Raw genomic sequence first — 22,952 nt, forward strand, 5'->3', positions numbered from 1 at the left:
AGAAATCTAGCACCCACAGCGGCCCGAAGTGGAATAGTTTAGGAACCCTTGGAGTAGACAATAGACCCTACCCACGTGACGTCACAACTCCTTCCTCCTGACTGGTGCCGCCCAATTGTCCATCAACACATCATGTTTCCCTGTTACGGCTACGTACATTCCTCCTATTTACGACGTGTTTTTCTGCTCGTTAACATTAATAATCAAAATGGTTAAGGCGTGTGTGGCGGTCGGTTGCAATAACAGAGAAGATAGACGGAGAAGACGGAGAGACTTGAAGTTCTACCGGATTCCGAGAGACCCGGAGAGAAGAGAGCGAGATGGGCTGCTGCAATTCGACGAGAAAACTGGGCTCCAAACGATTACCACAGATTATGTAGTAGTCATTTTATATCTGGTAAGATGCATTTAATATATATTTAGAGTGTTTTGGGCTGACAACCACAATTAAGATCATTGCTAGGCTAATCGCCGACAACATACACGTATGTATGTAGTGAGAGTGCTATCGCTAAACCATATAAACATTAAAAACCCTAACTCCATTGACAAACGACATGAAATACATTAGACAGTGGATGTTAGCAATAACAAAAGATTTTGAATTGAGAATTTCGTAACTCACCTTTCCAAGCACAAGATAGATTCCTGCCGAATTTTCGTGGACGAGGACCTGTTTCACCAAACCAGCAACGAAGTATTTATAAGCCTCCAAGCTCTTAAAGTTTTTCAAACTTTCGTGAGAATAGGCTGATTTTGTGTGGACAAGATAGTTGTACAGTTCAGGGTAGCTAGCAGATGTCAGGCAAATACGGCGGAGACAGCGGGTCGAAAAACATCGATTTAGGCATCAAATATGGATCTGGCGAATGGATAAACTGAAGCTTTTCCACATAACGCCTTTTATGCAACGCATCAAGTGAGTTTACGGCATCCGAAAGCACCGGGTCTTCCATGAAATGCATTATAAATTGCTCGATCAATTGAGACCATTGATAATACAGACACAAAATGACGGACAAGTGGGCGGAACCATACAGCGAGCACGTGATTTTGTGACGTCGGTGGGTAGGGTCTTTAGTCAATCAATACTCTCACACGGATCTAAACCGCTAACATTCTGCACGTAACCTCCGTTTTACTTTGTTTTGTTTAGCCCACCCAGACAATCTTGTTTACCCTTAAATTGGATTATTTATGATGTTTTTAACATTACTGTTGCTTATTTGATCGGCCCCCCATCTCAGCTTGCAAACTAAAGTTAATGTACAGTATTTTAAGAATATACAGCCTTTTTCAGACTATAAACCGCTACACCCATTAGCTTCAAGTTCATCAAGCACTAATTGTGATTTTAATAGGACTCTATCCGCCGCAAGCTAAGAAGTCAAAGTAAAATGGATTTGATTTTTTTTTTTTTTTTTCATCTTTGTAATTGTAGCGACCTGGTTTTTAAAGTTGTGCTTTTGTGGATCCAGAAAGATGTTATAGAATATATAATGTAATAACGTGTAGAACATTAAAAGTACCATCAGTTACTTTGCTTAGTAAGTAATTACTCTTACAATGAGGTAACTGAGTTACTAACTCAATTACTTTTTGGAGAAGTAATTTGTAAGTGTAACTAATTACTTTTTTACCAGTAAGATTAACAACACTGACGGCGAGTTACATTATTTCTTCAAAAATGATGAAATGGAATGAATGAAATGGGGGAAAAAATGCACACTACACTGATTGCAATAATTAAACATACACAAATTGCACAATGTATGCTGAACTCAACTCGTCTTTTGACTGCAGTATGCAATAAGGTCATTACTTGTGAATGCTGTCCCAATAACCGGAAAAGTTTTCTTTGAAATCTCATTCACAATGAGAGTCATCAGATCTATTCATGGTAGCGCTGTGATCATTTCTGGGCGACCTTGGTGTTCACTCTGAGTGAGGGATCAGACAGATCGGTCTCTGTCAGACAATGAATGAAAGAAGAGAGGAGAGTTGGGAGCAGCGAGGACAGAGCGAAGCCAGAAAAAGAGAAAAGTATGCAGCGAATGCCTGCCAGTGAAAAGCAGAGGCAGAGGACGAGTGATGAAGGGCTGCTAATGAGAGGGAAGTGGCGAGGGCAAAATGAAACATGAAAGAGTAAGAGAATAGAGCCAGTGATGCCTAACAGGATTGCAATGCTGATTTACACCTTATTTAACCACCCGTCAGCATGTAGTTGATATCCCTATGGGACTCGCCGCTATTCAGCCATAGTAAGTAGTGATCACACATTCATATAGTGCTACAAAAAGGCCAGAGAGGCCATTAAGTGAGATGAGCTGTTTGTTTGAGAGCATATAAACAAGTGTTATGGCTCTAATTCTTGCAAAGTCATCTCAAGTGCAGACATATATGTACTGTAAATGAAAATGCATTTATACAGTGCAGACTTCCATCACACCAAATAAATATTTTTGTTTTTAATCCTGATCAGTAGTACTTGGCAATAAGTAGTGTATAAAGTTGATAATTGCTTTCAAATTCCAGTATCGGTGTAGTGTTGTTGCCTTTTTATGTTGTCATTGTATTGAATCATCCATCTTCTTTTAAGGCTCAAGTAGGCATGTGCTGGTATGATACCCTAAGCAAAAATATCACGGTTTCATGGTATTGCAATTAAAGCTCTAAACTTAAGTATGTTGCTTTGAGATATCTGGGTTAAGAAAAAAAGAAAAGAAAAAAATTTTTTTTTTCCATTGAACAGGATTTTTATTTTTCAAAACATTAGCAGATTAACAAACCCTAACCCCTGGAACATAAGGATCATGATAGAATTAAAATAAATAAAGATATACAAAATTAAAATAAATGCAGTCCTTAAGGTGAGCTTAAACCCACAGCCACAGCTCAACATTACAATTAGAACAAAAATAATTGCATTATTTTCCATAAAAAAGCATGTATGACTCATATCATGTTTACATTACACACACACTCTTTATCAACACAGATAGTTGCCAGAAAGAAAAAAAACACCACGTGTTTTACCGTGACTAGACACACTAAACACGCTGGAGTTACTCTTGTAGCTGGTGGGAAATGTTCACAACAGTGTTTACTAACCTTTCGTTTTGTATAAATGCGAAATCATATTGGAGGTATTGCCTCCTTGGCAGCCACCCTCCGCAGACATGTTTTACATGTCGGTTGGCCCTCCTCCTCTAAGCAGCGACCGCCTGTAACTTTTCTGTAGCGGAAGTATTCCCATACCAGCGATTTGGTATTTTTTGACAGGGGAAAAAGCTCAGGATTTTTACCTCCTCCAGCCATTTTGTAGCACAGATGACTCACTGACACTGAGCAACAACCGGTGGGAGAGTGTTAGGCCTTACAGCTGCAAGCGAGGGATTTCTCTTGGGACATAAAAAATAGCTAATACCTTAGGGACAGTATGACGGAAAATTTTGCGGTTTTGAGACCTTGACGTTTTCATACCACGGTATTCCTTGAAACCGGTAATTGGTACATGTTTAGGCTCAAGTGTTTTACAGTCATGAAAAAAAAAAAAAAAAAAAAAATCAACACCAATGAATTACCAAAATTAAATCACAAAGAATAAAGCAAATTAAATATTGCTTACTTTTAGTTTGCAAGAGTAACATTTTACTTTTAGTATTTTTAGTTTATGTAATTCAGATTTTTTTTTTTTTTTAATTTGTTAAATTTTAGTTTTTTGCATTTGCATTTAATTTATTTTTGTTAACTGTAATACAATACAATGATTACCATATGCATGTAATTATCTAACTAGTGATGCATGTGATTCTGTGTCTTTTTCTTAGATATTTTGCCCAACAGATTAAATGGAAAATGTTGTACTACAACTTGTCAGCCAGAAAGGCATCACCAACTTGAACTTTCTCCATCAGTTCAATAGCATACTTACCACGTTGCAGCTATTTATCCTTAACGTATGCAAATATTCCACTGAAGCAGCGCACTGCTTATAAAGGAATGCTAACTCATCGAAGTTGTAGATTTCTACATTTCTCTGCGCCATTAACATTTAAGCACTCTAAAGCTTTCAACATTGGCCTAAATGGAATCTATGGGCACCATCTAGCTGTTTATTGTCACATAAATTGCAATAGCATTTAGTGTGGGTCGATACTATATTTTGGCTCCCAAAACCGATTACGGTACCTGGCTGTGTGGTTTAATATTAATTATTTTTTTGTCTTTTAATACTAATTACTGCATACTCACTTGAATGTAAATTAATTGCTATCCTGGCTTGATCAGGCACTGCTTAACTCGTTGAGTACCATTGACAGAGCTAGACGTCTAAACCATTTGAAGTGGATGGATTAGACGTCGTGAAAAACACATTGGTGGGCGGTGTTGTATTCGTCAACGATGACGCAACTGAAAATAATTTGTCAACAAAAACGTTTTTCATGACGATGACGAGATGATAACGAGCTAAAAACGTGTTTTGGGAGACAAAAACATAACAAGACGAATGGTAGTTTTCGTCTGACGAGACCAGAACGAGATGAAAATGCGCAATAGTTTCTGTCACATGTTCACAATGAGTAACATTTTATGTGTAGTTAGCCTCTATCGTAGCAGTGACTGGTTATGTCACTCGTGACCTGCTGCGCCCCCACCCCCCTTTTCCGATTCCCTTCCCCCGACTCACCAGTGTGTCGTCTCCAGTCTCCATGCAGGCTTGCACACAGGTAAGATTTGTTTTTTTGGCCAGGGACAATATGCAATGTTGCTTTAGTCTTTTCAGGTACAGTATGTGCTGAGTAATCAACACATAAATGTAACTTGTAGCTTTTCCATAGAATTCGCATTAGCATTCTGCTAATTTTTACGGCAAGCCTCCTCCTAAAATCTCAAACTATTTTTTACATGCAGTTCTTGGCGTCCAGTTGGGTATAATCAAATGAAAATAATGTACTATTTTCCTGCTAAGTGTGGATAATCACCAAGTTGGCGTCGTACTTGTAGACGCTACAATATGTGCTCGTCTGTCAATGTTCATTCGAAATAGTTGGAGACCTTTATTCATTTACCATATTTTTCGGACTATAAGTCGCAGTTTTTTTCATAGTTTGGCTGGCTGACTCATACTCAGGAGTAACTTATGTGTGGAATTATTAACACATTTATATATCATTTCACATGTTATTTTGGTGTTTTGGAGTGACACTGATGGTTTGGTAAACTTGTTAGCAAGTTGTTTATGCTATAGTTATCTGAATAACTCTTAATAGCTATGGCCACATTCGCGTTCTGCCTTTGGCAATGTGTGTTCAATTGTATTATTGACTTTTTTATATTGAAATGCATGCTTTTAGTTCAAGGAGCTTTCACGCCCAAGTGGGGGCGCACTCGCACTTGTTTACGCGAAGAAGAGCACTCACACGCCAGAAGAAGACGGACAGCTACGCAGCGTCTGAACGAGTGGGCGAGAGAGAAAGAGAGAGAGAGAGAGAGAGAGAGAGAGAGAGAGAGGATCACGGCTGCGAACGTACGTTAATTGTTTATGCTTGTAAAATATCTCTACAGAGGCAACGCCTGTGTATATCATCATTTCTACTGTCGTTGTGTGTTTTCCACCCGCGATCGGACACTTACAGCCAGTTATGTGGTTGTTTGAACAATGTGCTAATGCTAGCGAACGCATGCTAACCGTTTTTGTCATTGCTGTGATAGCAGCTAATTATCATTTATTTACGTTGATGCGAACCTGTTTGGTATCGAGGACGAAATTGATTAGTATTATTTCTATTTTTACTTTCACTCTTCAAATGATGGTGTCATAACGACGGGAGTTTAGCTTGCTGTATAGCAAGCTGGTGAGGACAGTATATTCGCATTTCGTTTTTCATGCATCATGTAACATTATCATATTGTACACTTATTCAGCTTGCTGTCTTCTACTGTATTTTTATATTAAATTGCCTTTCAAGATAACATATCTGTTCTATGTGTTGGATTTTATCAAGTAAATTTCCCCCAAAAATGCGACTTATACTCCGGTGCGACTTATAGGTTTTTTTTCATCTTCGTTGGGCATTTTATGGCTAGTGCAACTTATACTCAGGTGCGAGTTGTAGTCCTAAAAACTTATTTTTGGAGTAATTAAAAAAAAATGTTTACAGACGAAAACATTTTTATTGAAGTTCAACTAAAACTTGACGAAATTAGTCTTGAGTACGGTGGCCCTGAAGTGCAAAACACAACGGCAAATTAAAAAACACTACCGTTGTGTTTTTTAATTTGCCGTTGTGTTTTGCACTTCAGGGCCACCGTACTTGAGTTTTCAACAACAAAAACTAGACGAAAACAAACACATTTTGAAATGACTAAAATATGACTAAGACTGATAAGTATTATCGTCCAAAAGACGAGACAAAAATTAAAAGGCTGCCAAAAACAACAATGTCGCCACATGTCCAATACCAATACTAGTATAAACATCGGTGCAATGCTAGTAACATTCTTTTTCTAAATAACAGTAGTATAATTAGCAAATCAGCACACAACAAAACAGTGGTGGGAATGTGAACAGGGCCCGGGTGCGATGAGCAAAACGAGGCCGCCCGATTGGGGGGTCGGGGGCTACAGATCCGCGCATTATCTTTACTTTCTGTTTGACCCTCTCCTCGCCCAACAACGCCCACTTTATGCCTGCAAACTGGGCCCCTTGGAGGCCCAGGCCCAGGTACAGTTGCACCACCAGCACCCCCCCTAAGTTCAGCCCCTGCAACAGAAATACAAGTTTTCTAAAAAAATAAACTGATTTACGTCCACACATAAAATCACACTAATATACATACTGTACATAGAGAAATAATATATTACTACTTGGTTTGACTGTCATCTTTTGTGTATCAAGCTGTCTCTGCGGTGGGGTGTCATTGACAAGCTCACAGAGGATATAATTGGCACCGGCCCCATGTGGCACTCTGATGACACTCCATGGTATTCAAGGGCGCACAGATGTAAACAAACACTCTAATGCTTTAACACACAACAACCCCCTACGTCTTTTCACTTAATAGCTGCTCTCCAGGATCCCATGATACTCATTTTCTTATCACACCGATTTCCAGCTCGGTTTTCCCACTCCTCGTCGATTGACAAAGGCATATGTGCAACCTTGCTCATGTTTCTTTAATGTGTTTTCCTCTTCCATTTAATTTCCGACCATCCTCTCATTCTAACTGGGATTGTATGCAAATTATGCCCCACATGCAAATCTGTTTTAAAAAGAGGTTTTCCAGTGAAAAAGCGGAGCGCATCTTTTTACGCCGTGACAGAGGCAGGTTTTGTTTTTGTTTTGAAGGTTACCTGCAAGAACTGCTGAATAGAGCATATCAGGTCCACGCTACCTTATAAAACGGTTCAAAGCAGCATGACGGTTGAAACAAAAATATGTGCAGTGATTTAACTTTCCAATATTCAATTATTCATGTTTTATTTGTCGGGGACAATGTTCTTTTTATTGGTTTATAGTAACGTGATTTTTATTCATTTTGTCTGCCTGATGATGTTTTCATATTTTGCAGAGACTCAAAATACTGCACTATGAATCAGATTTTAAAGCTCTTGTAAGAAGCAACAGATTTTAAGACCAAGATCAACTCTATGATTTGTACACTATTTTAGTTTAGCCTTTACTTTGCGTGCAAATGCAGTGCTTTCACCTATCCAGAAGCAGCACACCCAGGGGGTAAATCACCCAAATGTAAATCAGCTAAACTACGCAGCAATGAGTAATCCAGTTCCCTCAGCATTCAACACATATTATTACAGCAGAGCTCAAATCAAAGAAAAATGTTTATCTTCATTCTTTTTCAGTGTGCATAGCAAGTTTTACTTGAGTGATACATTTTTAGGTCAGAATGTGTTTATTCCATTTTACAGTGGACCCTTCTGAAAAGGTTTTGTTTTCAGCAGCAGCATTGGAACGCTAACCTGGCACACCAGATTGATCGTTCCATATATCTGCTACAAATATATTAAACAAATCAATCTGATGTAGATTCAATTGAGTCCTTTTTCATGGGAGGAAACTTTAAAAAAAATATACACCCGCTGATTGGATGATGGCTCTTCTCATCACACTCATCACTGACCAATCCACATTACGCCACAGTGTGACGTATTGGTCAAGGGGAAGCGCAAAAACATAGTTTCCCGGCAAAAAAAGTTTTTAGTGACATTCTTTGCTCCCCCTATAATGAAGAAATTAAGAGTAGTTCCCAGGTAGGTCCAGCTCCGGCCTGCAGTACTTGCTTTCCACGCCCCACATTGCCCTCAAGCAGCAGGGCAGCTGGACCCTTCTCGTATTTCGGACAGCTCTTGGGAAATTTACTGATCAACAAGAACCTTTTTGCAGTCATGTCCTGTTCAGCTGCTTAGACACAGAGATTAGAAATCTGAGTGTCGTTATGGTCTGAGCAGTTGTAATGTATCACCTGGGAGTCCACATTAAGCCAGGTCTTTATACTAAAAATAGAGCCAGAATGATTATTTTTTTCGTCTACTCGCACATGCGCGACCAGTAACATTGCGGTTAAAATATGCAAAAAAAAAAAAAAATTGAAGTAGCTGACAGTGTTGTTAATCTTACTTTTAAAAAGTAATTAGTTACAGTTACAAATTACTTCTCCCAAAAAGTAATTGAGTTAACTCAGTAGTTACCTCATTGTAAGAGTAATTCGTTACTCAGCTGAGTAACGGATGTTACTTTTGATCTGATTTTTTCTCAATAATTTAAAAACAAAAAAAATAAGCATAGGTCACACTTTTTACATTTTTTTTCACCTATATGACAGTGTAACGGTATAACTTTAAAATACTGTGAGAAAAAAAAACAACTTTGGTTTTCCTGTTGTACTGAACCCGCACCGAACCGTGACCCCCATACCGAGGTATATCTTAACCATGACTTGTGTGTATTGTCACACCCCTAATATATGTAGATATATTTTTTAATATGCAGGTGAGGCTCTGAATCTCCTCCCTCTACTATCTTTGCTCTAGGTGTTTTGATTAAAAAACATCACACAAGTTTGTCAGATATGTGATTCAAGAAAAGTTTAGGGCAAATGACTATTTTTGGTACAAACAAACAAAAAATATATATATTATAATTATTATTATTATTGCTATATTGTAGCATCTACAAGCACAACGCCAACTTGGTGATGATAATGCACACCCAGCAGAGAAATAGTACATTATTTTCACTTAATTGTACCCACCTGGAGGCAGCGAACTGTATGTAAAATAAAGTTGCCTGGGAGTGAGACGACGCTAAATGCTAATGCCAACGAGAACGCTACGCTAACGCTCCGAGCCACCTCGTCTTTCATAATCGCGTTTGCAACCGCATCACGATCCCCTTTTCTACTCCCCCTCCCATTCTGTTCTCTCCCAGGAAGCTGAGACAAATTCAACCAAATTGTAGTAACGTGCCCCTTAACATTCTCAGTAACGTTAACGGCATTGCAAAGATGGTAAAAGCAATTAGAGTAGTTACTACTGAAAAAAATTAAGCCGTTAGAAACACAGTTATCAACAACACTGCTGACAAACTCTTGGTTAAATGGTTAATTCCACTAGTTGGCGGTAATGTAACGAGCTGGTTTGCCAAGGGAAAATACAACATAAGAAAAAGAAGGTGGAGGTGGGCGATGTGTGGAGCGTGGGGTGGTGGGAAAACTTTACAGCACTTGTGAACAATAACAAAAACAACAAGTGACTACTTTCTTTCCAACAAACACTGTTTCAAGGGAGTCCAATTTAGTCCAACTCAGGGGCTCAACACACAGGAAGCGATGAGCGATGGCAAAATGAGAAAGTCATCACCATTGAGATGAAAGCCAACACACTGGGTGCGATGCGACTGCAGCGGCAAATGACAGCTCCACACATTCTACCTGTGCGTCTTTGCTTGTCTCTGATTAGCTATGACTTTGGAGGGCATTTTAAAATGTATGTTTTTTTTTCTGAGCGCCAACAACTTCCCATACTGCTGCTTTTTCATTTATGTCCTGAAAATCATTTCGAGTGGTATCATAAAGTATGTGCCGGTCACACACTGCTAAAATGATACACTCCTCCATGTTGACAAAGTGGACTGTGGATGTCAATTTTCGGGTTGGTCAGTGTCCTCGCAGGTGATTTGTCGATCACTAAATCCGTTGCTGATTAGTTATAGCGACAGAAATTCCCATGTTAGCCTAATTCATAAGCAGTATACTGGTTGCTGTAAAAACCAATAGAGAATATAATATAGATTTATAAGTTTTTAGTTTTATGCATTTATTATGAAAGTATTTATCGGTTAAACAGTGAAAATTAGAGGAATACCGCTCCAAGTAAAAAAAATGGTAGTCTGGAGCCCTGCCGTTAGCACAAGTATGACGTATTAGTTTGCGGAAGACCAAAAACATTGTTTCATGTAAAAAAAAAAAAAAAAAGCTTAACGTGGTGTTTTTTGCTCTTCTTTAAATGAGGAAATTAAATGTCCCAGATTGCAGACCGACGTTGAAAAGATGTTGGATCAGCATTCTGCTGTCGATCATATATCGTTGAATCAAGGTCACTTCTGCACCCTCAATTAATGTTGTTTCGACGTTTCAATTATTAATAATATTTGAAATAACGCTGAATTAATGTTATGTTTTCGACCAAAACGCCTGCTCATCCATAATTTAAAAACTTTTCAATCATATTTCCCAGTCAATCATAAATCAACTACCGTATTGGCCCAAATATATGACAGTGTTTTTTGCATTGAAATAAGACTGAAAAAGAGGGGGTCGTCTTATATTCGCGGTCTAGAAATTATACCCATTCACGATGCTAAATGGCGCTAGATATCATTGAAGCGATGTTCTGTCATGACAGATCTCAGCTACTCTCCCCATTCACGACGCTAGATGGCGCCAGATATGATTGAAGCGATGTTCTGTCATGACAGATCTCAGCTACTATCAAGTTTAACCAGTTTGCATTACTTTATTGCAATGTTTTTCCTTATTCAGATTTATTTTATTTCAAGACTACAGTTACAGTTAGACTTCACTTTGATGGTTAATGCAGTTATTGCAATTTTGTTGTTTTATCACAATAGATTGGAAAATCAACGTTTATTCAATGTCGGTCTGCTATCTGGGGTATTCCTGACAAAACTTTGGAAAACGACCTATCTACAAAAACTGCTTTGCACTATGCCATTGTAGTCGCTTCTTGGTTACATCTGCAGCTCCCACCCCTTTTTCCTGACTGGCTCGGTCATCAGATGGCCGCAAAGTGGTTAGACACTTGAGGTTGACAAGACGGTACTGTATGAATGACCGTTTTGCCTGTAAGACTAGTAGAATGCTGCATCTCCTCAAAAAAAGAGCAAGGGGTGCTCTCCGTGGTGCTGAAACTGTTAATTCTGGGTAAACTAAAGTTGGAAAGCCGCAAAACAAAATAGTTTGGACCAAAATACGTCAAAAGATAACATCATTTCAGTACCGTCATTATATGGCGGAAAACACAAGACAAGGCTGAAAAAGCAGTTTCTGCTCTTGCACCCCTCTTCAAAATAAACTGCTGTATTTCAAGCCAAAAAAACTGTTGTGTTCGATAGAACAATATGTCTATATGCTGCCATAGCACATTCATGGCACAATAAGCCCCCGAACTATTTTTAATTTGTCCCCTTTACCCTGGAAACCCCCATTTACACATGTCGCGCAAACGCTTTTGTTTCAACCCAGCCATAAAAAGAAGGTAAGTAATCTTATCTATTATTCAACATATGTCATTTTTAGCTTAGAATCATTAATTGGTGTCTAATATTTCGTTTTTTTTTTTTTTTAAACAAAGACTTTAAAAAATTATTCACTCACATAGTGTAAACTTTTAAACAAATTACATCACAATGAAAAAAAGGGCGTCTGTAAAAAGGTCACGGATATCTACCTCATAACTATCGATTAATTGTATTTTTTTGTTACTGTCGCATTTCCCCCAATATGTTAGATGATAAATAATCGATCCAAACAAAGAAAAATTGAAAAAAAAAAAAAACGGTAAATATATTTTAAAAAAAACATCTCGACCACTCCTTGATGTCTGTGATTTCTGCATCGCGACGCTTGTTATATTACCATGTTTCACCCATAAAATCCCCCAAAAATCCGGCTGTGGCCATTCACATCTGTGTCTTGAAACGTGATGATACATGCGAAATGGATTTTTTTGGATCGAAACAAGGTAAGTACACGATAATATCTCGTTAAAATCATGACGTCTTTAATTATGCTCTCGCGTGCTCTGTCCAGTTAGGGTTTTGCTGTTTAAAAAAAAAAAAAAAAATTAAGAATACCCTCCTGTTTAAAAATTTTCTTCCCCTGGAAAATAGAGATTTTAAGCTTTCCAATGATGTATCACGAAAGCATCTAGGGCAATTTTGAAATTTGGTCAAATTGGGGGTGTCAGAGCGGAACTTCAAGTCACCTGAGTATTTTCCGCCATATATAATTTCAGCATATTTGTGAGGTAGTTGGACACCCCGCCCACCAAATTCTTCCTTTCATCCCATTAGCTCTTCATCTCTGTCATTTACATAATCCCTTAAACTCTCCCTTACGCTCTACCCAGTTCGTTTTCTATTCTCCCGATACTTCCTTGCAATTTATCTAGCTAAATCTGCTTTGTCATAACACCCATTTTACTTGAAGGCAAACTTTGACCTCACGCAATCATTGCTCTCATCAGCTAAAAGTAGTGCGTGCACTTGTGTACCCCTGTTTGTGAGGTGTTCAGGTGACGCAAGCTTGACTGCAGTTTGTTTGTAAGTATACATGCAACCATCTGTGAATATGGGACTGTGTGAAAATGTGAGAGCAGGTGTGTGTGTGCGTGCCTGTGTGTGTAGAACAGGGTGGCTGTCCTTAGGGCAGCTCTCCCTACTAGAAGCGAGTGCAGCAGCAGCTGACCAGCTGTCCCCCTTGCAGCTAGCAGCATGTTGGCTCTTCTATCTGTTCTTTATTTGCTTGTCTCTCTTCACCTTTCCTGCTTGACCCTCTCTTTAAAACTCCATTTTTTTTTTGTTTTGTTTTGTTTTGTTAGCTCCATCTTATCTGTCTGTGTTTCACCAACAGGGATATGGTATGACCTATTTCTTTCCCCGCTTTCCTCTTCTTGCCACTCACCCCTTTTTCTATCTTGCAAACATTCCTCAAATTTTACATCCTGCAGGTTTCATCCCTCCCTTCATCTAAGCAGTATCAAAAATATCTCAGCCTCAAAATGAGCTCAGGAGTGTACAAGAGGGAGGGGGAGGTGGATGCTTAGAAGATTTGGCTGCGGTCTTCAAAACTTGAGGGAAAAAAAAAAAAACATGCTCGTTTTGCGTTTATTGGCTGGTTCTTGTGACTTGTGATGCACTTACCTGCATCGAAACATCTCTCTTAAACTATTGGATATGATCATTCGTTTGTGAGACATGGATCCAAACGTGTTTTGAGACTATTAGCACTTTTACATAAAATATGCCAAATTCTAATGACATTATGTTGTATTATTCATGTCAAATAAGGCTGCAACAACTAATCGATTTAATCGATTAGATTCGATTAATAAATTTGTTGCCAACTAATTTGATAATCGATTTTTGCAGGCAGCTATGAGCAGTCTGGGTCCTTGTTTATTTCTAATGTGAGTCTGCGCGCGCACCAGTGATTAGACCAAGAGAGAGAGAGTTCACTGCTGCAACTTCTGCTGCTGTTGCTGTTGGGTTACTGAATCAACATTACGAAGTGTCGAGAGTTAGATTGTCTTTTGCGTTGTTAGATCCAGTGTGCCTCCATCAGAGGCGAGTAAATGAAGCCAATTGTATTGTTTGAATGGCGTACCGCAAGCAACACGTCACTTCCGCTCATTAATATTCATGACGTTCGCTACTGTTGCTAAGAAGGGACAAGCCACCGTTCGTCCCTAATAGGAAATGAATGGAAATCGTGTACAAAGGAGATGTTTACAGAGCTAAAGCTACTAATTCTCTCGGAGAATGATGTACCTGGGGCCAAATTCACTGGCAAAGATGTGGAAGAACATAAAAATGTTCAGTTAAAGCAGTGCTTCTCAATTATTTTCTGTTACGCCCCCCCAAGGAAGACGTAAATGTTTCGCGCCCCCCCCAAACTCTCTGCCGCCACTGTAAATAGTATCATTTGTCTATAAAATTACTATTATAAATATGCATCTGCCTAAAATTGTGTCCTTTTTTAAATAAAGTATAACTTTATTAACATTGTTTTGTTTGTAACAGAGAAGACGACGCGCATCAATTTGCCTGAATTTTAAAAAAAGTCACATCCAAACTGTAAAAATACTCAAGGTACATTTTTGACCATTTGATACAAAACAGAAAAATAACATGTAATAAAATCAGTAAATAATAACAAATTAAAATTGATTAGAAATATTCACTCATGAGGACGATATGCCAAAAAATTTGACCGAAAAAACACAACTGAGTAAAAGAAAAAAAGAGTGTCCTTGGACAGAAGGATAGTTTTTATTTTTGCTGCTCACAGTATTTACCTCCTTTGCAATGGTGTGGAGTAGGGATGGGAATCGAAATCCGATTCCAATTCGGAACCGGTTCCGAGTGTTTCGAGGCCTCGACATCACAATGAAAAAGCCTTAACGATCCCTTTAACGATCCCTAAAGACGCATATTGCGTCGTGACGTGTCTTGTTGTCCAGACGCATCAAACTAGCATGGCGCCAAGAACCACTCGCTCCAAAGTTTGGCTCAGAGAGGGTTATTTGGTTATTATCTATTTAATTAATAGTGCTATTATTATTTATTATTATTATTATATTATATTATTGTGTTAATTTTATTTAATTTTGTTCATTATTATTTTTATTTTATTTACTTTTGTTCCGTGAAGAATCCAAAGAGGGTTATTTGATTGTGGCTTTCTGAAAAACAATATTTTTTTTACATTTACACACTCCTGCAATCGTCACACTTTTTCTGTTAGAAACTGACCCCGGCCTCTCATCAGAGAAGGGAAAAGTTATTTGGCCCTCACAGGAAAAAGTTTGGGGACATTGCCAAAGGCAGAACAACGACCTATATGCCAAAATATACCAATATTTTTTATTTCTATTAGAAAAATGTTTCAGTAAAATGTTACACATTCTTGTGCATTTGCCACTTATTGCAACAGTTAATATTGAGGCTTTGGGCCTCTTTTGACCTCGTTGGGAGTTTGTAAGGTTGTGACTTCTGATTAAACAAACTTGATGCCAATCAAAATGTTTGTTCTTCTTTTTCCCGAAATTAAAATCAATAAGAGAATCGATAAAGAATCGAATCGTTAAGCAGTATCGATAACGGAATCGGAATCGTAAAAATCGTATCAATTCCCATCCCTAGTGTGGAGTTATTTTGCAATGAGCATGCTAACAATGCTCACTGGTTTACTGATATAACACTGACAAAGCAGGACAATTTTTGGCAATATTCGGCACGTTTTCACTGAAACACAATCAAGCGGCTTATCAATGAGATTGGGGTCTAATGTCTTTAAGTGGCGTCTTAATTGATTTGGCTTCTGGCTATCCGCTATAATTATTTTTAGACATAGTAAACAGTGGTCTTTCCTCATCACCCACTGTATTAAAAGTCAAAGCTAAAAGGCAAACGGCACGGAAAAAGCGCATTCTCGGCGGCCGAGGTAGAACCGCAGGTGAGGGCGGTCGTCGTGACGATCCCAAGCCGAAAATGGCACTTCTCGGGCGGCGACGTGAGAACTGGACAAGACAGTGGGTCGCTGCGTGAGTTAGTTCGGTTGGAAAACGGCGGTGGCACACTGCTCTTCATATTTGTTTTCTGTGTGTGCTGAGTGCTCTTCTTTAGTTCAAAAATACTGCGCGCACTCTGAAAATGAGAGCGCCACTGCCACCCACTGAGTGGATGTGCAAGTACACTTTATTCCAGTACGGCAAAAAAAAAAGTAGTAGAATAAAAAAAAAGAGTAGATGACTTGAAGAGATGACTTGAGTGTCGAAGGCTGAAAAAGACGAATAAAAAACGAGCCGACCTAAGCATAGCCTTAGCTTTTTTATCGACGCGACTGACAATGACAAGCTGTTTCAACAAGCTATCCTTTACCATCAGCCCTGTCTTTCTTTTATATCCTCTGGTTGTCCTACGTCTCTGACCGTTCTTGGGGGTGATTTAGTTAGCTTTGAGTAGTGATCGCAAATGCTACTCAGTGACAGCCAACAAACACTTTTAATTTTTAATTCTATAATTTATTTACACTTCCCCCTTACTAAAGTTGTTTATATATATATATATATATATATATATATATATACATACATACATACATACACACACATATATATATACATACATACATACATACATATATATATATATATATATATATATATATATATATCAGAGGTTGCGCTAGACATTTTCGTTGTCTGTCATTTTGACTGACAGGGTCATAAAAATCCGGTCATAATCTATTTTTACCCGTCACTTAAATTTTTAAAATGATAATGATGACATATTCAATAGTATTTAGTTTTCATTCATTTTTAATTAATATTGTAACGCTTGCTTGGCGGCGAAAAATTAGACACGGAAGTCTCTTTTTACTCTGCTTACTGCCAACACGAACAAAACAACAACTCCGCCCCCAAAGAAAAAGAGGCAACTATATAGACCCCAATCACCAACGTCACACAATGATCTTAATTGTGGTTGTCAGCCCAAAATCTTCTAAATATATATTAAATGCATCTTACCAGATATAAAATGACTACTACATAGTCTGTGGTGATCGTTTGGTGCCCATATTTCTTGTCGAATTACAGCAGTCCATCTCGCTCTCCTCTTCGCGTCTCTCAGAATACGGTAGAACTTCAAGTCTCTCCGTCTATCTTCTCTTTTACTGCAACCAACCGCCACACACGCCTTCACCATTTTGATTATTAATGTTAACGAGCAGAAAAACACGCCGTAATAGGAGGCATGTACGTAGCGGTAATGTGTAAACCTAGCTGACACACAATATGGCGGCTCCAGTCAGGGGGGCGGAGTTGTGACGTCATGTGATTGGGGTCTATACACAGGCGGCAATCTAGTCCACCAATTGGATGACGCGCTGGCACACCGGGTGCACCAATAAGAACCTCGCGTTGATGTGTCAATCACGGTGCCGCCGCCAGACCCCGGTGACGCTACAATATTCTGACAGAATAGCCAACGACGTCATGCATTAAGAGAGACAATAGCTAATTAATATGCTCACTCGCCACCCTGTGGTCTGGGCTGTGAATTGCAACCGGTCAAAATGACGGACGGACTTCAGTTTTTTCCGTCACCGTTTTAAAAAACCGGTCAACGACGGAAAATATTCGGTTAACGCGACCCCCGATATATATATATATATATATATATATATATATATATATACATATATATAAAACAGTCAGATACCATTGTAATTCTTTTCAGGTCATTCCTTGTCAGACAGAAGCAGTACAGCACAACGTTACGCAAAAAAAATAAGTTAAAAATATAAAAATGGCTTACCTCTTTGTCCTCTGAAAGACCATGCCAACCCAACAAAATGTTTACTGCATATGAAGTGTGAATGGATTCACCGAACTTGTGTTAAAAAGTCCGCGCAAGTTGATTCGGTCTTCACATTTTTTCCTCCCGAGTTTTTGGTTTCCGGAAACGTATGAAGAAAACATCCTTCATGTGAAGTAATGTCTAGAGTCGTTTCTACAAGTTCCAAAAAAGCAATGTGGGATCGGCATGTTCGTTTTTGAAAGATTACTGTCGAAAAGTAGCACAAATTACGTTGTTTCTATGCGAGGGTGGGTCTATAATGTCCCACTTCAGCTTTGCTTCCGCTTTATGATGCGACCTCAAGGTCTAAAAATAGCATGCGTGCGGTACGCCATTCATTGTTGATGAGCTGTTACTGCTTAGCATGGAGCGCTAAGCTAGTTAGCGATTATGCTAATTAGTGTCTTAAGTGTCTGTTTGTATTGTGTTTTGGAGAAACATATTAGCATTTGAGTTATTGTTAGATTGTAAAGATGTTTCTTTTCTTTTTATAAAGAAACCACACACATAAACCCATTTATATTATGGCTGAGAGCAGCGGTGGGCAAACTATTCCACAAAGGGGTGCAAGGGTGCAGGTTTCTGTTCCAACTCATCAAGAGGAAACCTTTTCACCTATCTGGTGTCCCCTAATCGCAATCAGTGGATCGCAGTCGAGAAGGGTCTGACTGTAGCCAGAGCCACGCTACAAACCACGCCTCATTCAAACTACGCACCTCCAAACCCCGCCGGTACGGTGGCGCGAAGAATTCGTTGACTGTAACATGTGAAGTTCAAAGGGTTTTTGGGACAATAGGCCCTAGACCAATTCTTTAACCTAAACTTAACTAGACACAGGGGTATTGCGGGTATTGCGCTAACTAGATTGTAACCTTTCCTATGTTTGGAAGTCGTTTAATGTTGTAAGTCAACTGTTCAAGTTGTTAAAGGGGCTCCCGTTTCCTTCTGCCTACTTTCGACATGTGAAAGTTTTAAACCTGTTTCATCATTTAAAGATAGATTCAAGTCAAGATTTTGCAGATTTAGAAATTTTTTAGATAAAAGTTTACTTAGGTTCACTAGGAAGGTTCGCTACAACAGAGCCTACCTATGAAGGCTCATTTTAGTTAGTTAATTAGTTCTATATACATGTCTACAGTAGCATCATGTGGGTGTAGTTTGTACCAAAGTGGGCGTGGCTTGTAGTGGCTGTCGGCTGCAGTCAGGTATTATTGTCGCAGTTCGGTGCTTTTTGTTAGCAGAAACCTCATTGGTTAAACGGTCTGTGCTCGATCAGTAGGAATAAAAACCACACACTGACCCACAGCACCCCTTGAGGACTGGCTTTGAGTCTCATTTCAACACAAACTCAAACTGTAAATTGTCATACAAAAGAGGGTGTTTTGAAACTGGATTGGAATTGTATTTATGAACAACTGTTTGATAAAAACAACAGATTCATTACAGTCTAACTCCTCCTTATTCGATTTTGTTGTTTTGTTTGTTTAAAGAAAATAAATGAGTCAGTGACACGATTTATATCAGCACTTTTCCCACAAGAAAAAAATTTCAATCCCCAGCACTTTTTTTTTTTTTTTTTTTTTTTTTTTTTTTATGAACAGGAATTTTATGTGATTTGTTTACTGAGAACTTTTTATATTTTTTCCTAAAACATTTTTTTTTTTTTTTTTAAACTTTAACATATTTTTTTTGTACTTAAAACAGTACAGTTGTAGACTACAGTACAGTTAAGTCAGGAAGCTATGATAAAATATTATTTTTGAAGGAAGTGGTAATCCATTTTGTCTTCATTGTTACTAACAACATGCCTAAAACGAATTTAAGTTAAATTGTTAAGGTAATTGAAGGTAATTAAAAAAGTGACATTTATCCGATTAATCATTTAATTTATCGTCCGATTAATTGATTATAAAAATAATCGTTATTGTTAAGTCAGGAAAATAAATAAATAAATAAATAAATAATAAAGAAATGATAAAAAACAAAAACAAAACGTAGGCCTAATTACAGTAGAAGAGTGGGGATGCTTTGCTCTCTGCCATGGGTCACTTCATGTAGTTTTTCCGTCATTTTTTATTATTTTTGGGGCATTTTGGCTCACTTCCTTGTTAATTCATTGGCTGCCATTTAAGGTGCTTGAGGTCCAATCCATTTTGACTGGGAAGGGAAAATGAATTAATTCATTTAATCATTAAAGCGTGCTTCAATCTCATTTTTCTCCAGTTACAGTATCTTAAACTCTGACCTCCAACATAATAAGGAACTTTGTCTATGTGTGTGTGTTACCCTATCAACCTTATCACCCTTAGTCTCTTTGCCTGGAGATTTAAATTTGTTTAATTAAGAGGTAATTATGCATGGACAGCTGACACAGCATGATCTTGAAGGCTTCTTGGCCTCGCTGTCATCACTGTAACTCCATTACTGCTACCAAGAAGCTTCCATTTTTCCTCCTCTATACTGTACAGTGGTTAGCAGTTAAAAAAACAACAACAACAGCCACGTCGTCATAGTGCTCCTAACTAACCTACTTTGTAGTAGAGTTTTCAAAAGTATCAAACTGAAATGTTGTATCTGGATACAATAAAAGTATTGGTATTTAGTGGTAATTTGTTTTTGCACAACCACAGTTCACCTGAAATTTGTTTTCATCTGGTAAATATGATTTTGCTTTACCTTTTACATAGGGATAGATGATATGTTTGTGATTTCCTTGTTAACACATTAGCTGCCATTGACAGCAATAAACGTCCAATCCATTTGAAGTGGGAGGACATTCATCTGCTGGCAGCCTAACAATTCAAATGGATGGGAAGGCTACTCATGATAAACTCATTTAAAGAGTTTTAATTTAGTTTTTAACAGTCACATGATTATACATCTATCATCGTCAATTGCACTGAAAGTTATAAATAACATCATTTGAGTTTGTTTTTATTTTTTTATGTGGCATCGAAAATAGTATAGAGTATATTTGCGAACTGAAATCCATAAACATAAATTGTGCAGTTATGAGTGTTTCTCGTGGTATCATTATCCTCGTACATCTTTGGTATCATTATCCTCGTACATCTTCTTGACCTATTGAATAAACAAAGACAATATACAGTCTTTGCCGTCGTCATGAAAAATGCACAGTGCTGAACATTATTTTTTTTACCCAGATAATGATGTTGTGGAAGTAAAGTAATACAACAAATTGGTGTGAGAAGGCAGAGGAAGCAAAGAGGGTAGGATTTAATAGCTGGGGAAGAAGGAAAAGAGGCGCAAGATAGAGGACCCCTAATAACCACAGCATGAGGTGAAAATGAGGCCAAAATGTGTTTATAGCCATGGTGGGAAGATGAAAGTAGTCTTTTTTTTTTTTTTTTTTTTTATTGTCTCCATGCACGAGTAAACATTGCATGTGTGTTTGTGATCATGTGAAGTGGAAAAATAATACTACAATCAACTTTAGATGAATCAGTGTACTACAAAGGTTCTGTACGAATCATTTTCTGTACATTGGCGTTCAAATATGTACTACCTTGAGAGCATGACGCACTATGATACAGCGTTCTGGCACTTACCATAGTGCAACGGAAAACGCATTTACATGCACACCGAGCAGCAAATAGCTCATATATTGGAGCGTTTGAAAATTAGGGCAGATGTGACACAGCAGGGAGCTTTTGTCCTTTAAATAAACATGTCAACAGTCATCGAAAATGAGTCCTCGGGAAATATACTTCATTTGTGCGTGCACGCGTGTGCATGTGGTGTCAAACAGTCAAAAGAAAGGAAAAAAAGATATGGTACTCTGCATTCATTTTGGGTTAGGAAGCCAGGATCAAGCTAATTACGACTTGTTTAAAAAAATAATCTGTCTCGAGGTCTTTTTCATGTGTAATCAGGCAAAAGCAATTTATGAGTGACACCTGTAGGTCTATTTTAATTACTAGCACAAAGATGTACTGCTGTGTTGTGGCTCCTGGTCAGGAGGCATTTAAGGGGCCGTTTACATGGTGACGCTCCGAGAATGCGACACATCTTAGTTCCGTCTCCATTCAAATGATGTTGCAATTCTGCTTGAAAACGATGTAGTATTTATGCCAGGCCCTAGGGGGCAGTGCAGTTTTACAAAGCGATAGCCAATGATGCACTTCCTTGACAACCACCTCCTCAGCCCGGAAGACAACAGCCCACTCGAAGCAATGGCGTCCACATTTTTTTTTTCTGTTTCAAAAGGCACAACAATGCAAACATAAAATATATTGTAATTAAAAATATTATAAAAACACTCATTTAAAGTCGACGCTCCCCCATGTTTGCTGTTTTGAATGTTTAGTAGCAGCGACTGCGCATGCCCAAAGTTTGTGGGAGTGATGACGTCATATGAGCAAAAGTATTCCAGTTACATGGTTGCGGAGCAATCACCGCAATCGAATCAGTCCACCTTGGAGGCCTGAAATAAAAGTGTGCGTCTTCGCGTTCCGTGTTTGCCGTCACCATTTAGAGGTGAAGCCATTCCGTAACACAATCATGTAAACGGCCCCTTAGAGTGAGTGTTGGTGATTTGGTGGAAGTGACACAAACACAGTTTTGGTTGTCGTTCTTCACTGATCCGAACGCAGCCAAAGAGCAGTGACCTTCACATTCCCTTTAAATGTTTGTCCTTGATATGATGGAAGAAAAAAAAAATTGTTCGAGTCTGGGAGGCTTAAGCGTGAAAAGTATAAAAGAACTGCAAGCTGATCTCAATGGACAGGTGATATGAGACATGTGCGTGCATGCTAGGATACCGCTTATTTCACTGAGCCAAGTCATCAAAATGGACCATCTTTTTTTATTTATTTATTTTTTTTAATTTTTTTTTTTTTACTTTCACTTAAGTTAAGGGGTCAAATTAGTGCTTGCAGTGTACTTTTGTCAGCCTTTTTTGTTGTTGTTCTTGCGCAACTATCTGTAGTTCCATACCATATATTGTACCATATATTGAGTACAGTTGCATACATTTACCTCCATGGCTTTTAAGCACCTCTGTGACAAAAGTATTATTGTTCTGTCTGCTTATTTCTGATCACCTCCAGTGTGTATTTTTTTTTTTTTTACTCCCATTCTTCCGCTCCTAACACCCGTTGCTTTTCTTTTCAGTCGTCACAAAATAGTCGCATGAAACCAAAGAAAGAAAAAAATGACTCAGCTGATGAAAGTGCTTGATGTCTTACATACAGATTTCATATTTCAATATGAGATCTTTGCACCTATTGTATGTATGAGCTGTTAC

General features: G+C 38.3%; 1 protein-coding gene across 1 annotated transcript in view; it reads right to left on the bottom strand.

Annotated features, from left to right (window-relative positions):
- The window catches only part of LOC130931619 (protein shisa-8), a 229,565-nt gene that overhangs the window by 104,489 nt on the left and 102,124 nt on the right, over positions 1 to 22,952 (bottom strand). The gene's annotated exons all lie outside the window — the stretch shown is intronic.

The sequence above is a fragment of the Corythoichthys intestinalis genome, chromosome 16 (assembly GCF_030265065.1).
Source record: "Corythoichthys intestinalis isolate RoL2023-P3 chromosome 16, ASM3026506v1, whole genome shotgun sequence".
Classification (NCBI taxonomy): domain Eukaryota; kingdom Metazoa; phylum Chordata; class Actinopteri; order Syngnathiformes; family Syngnathidae; genus Corythoichthys; species Corythoichthys intestinalis.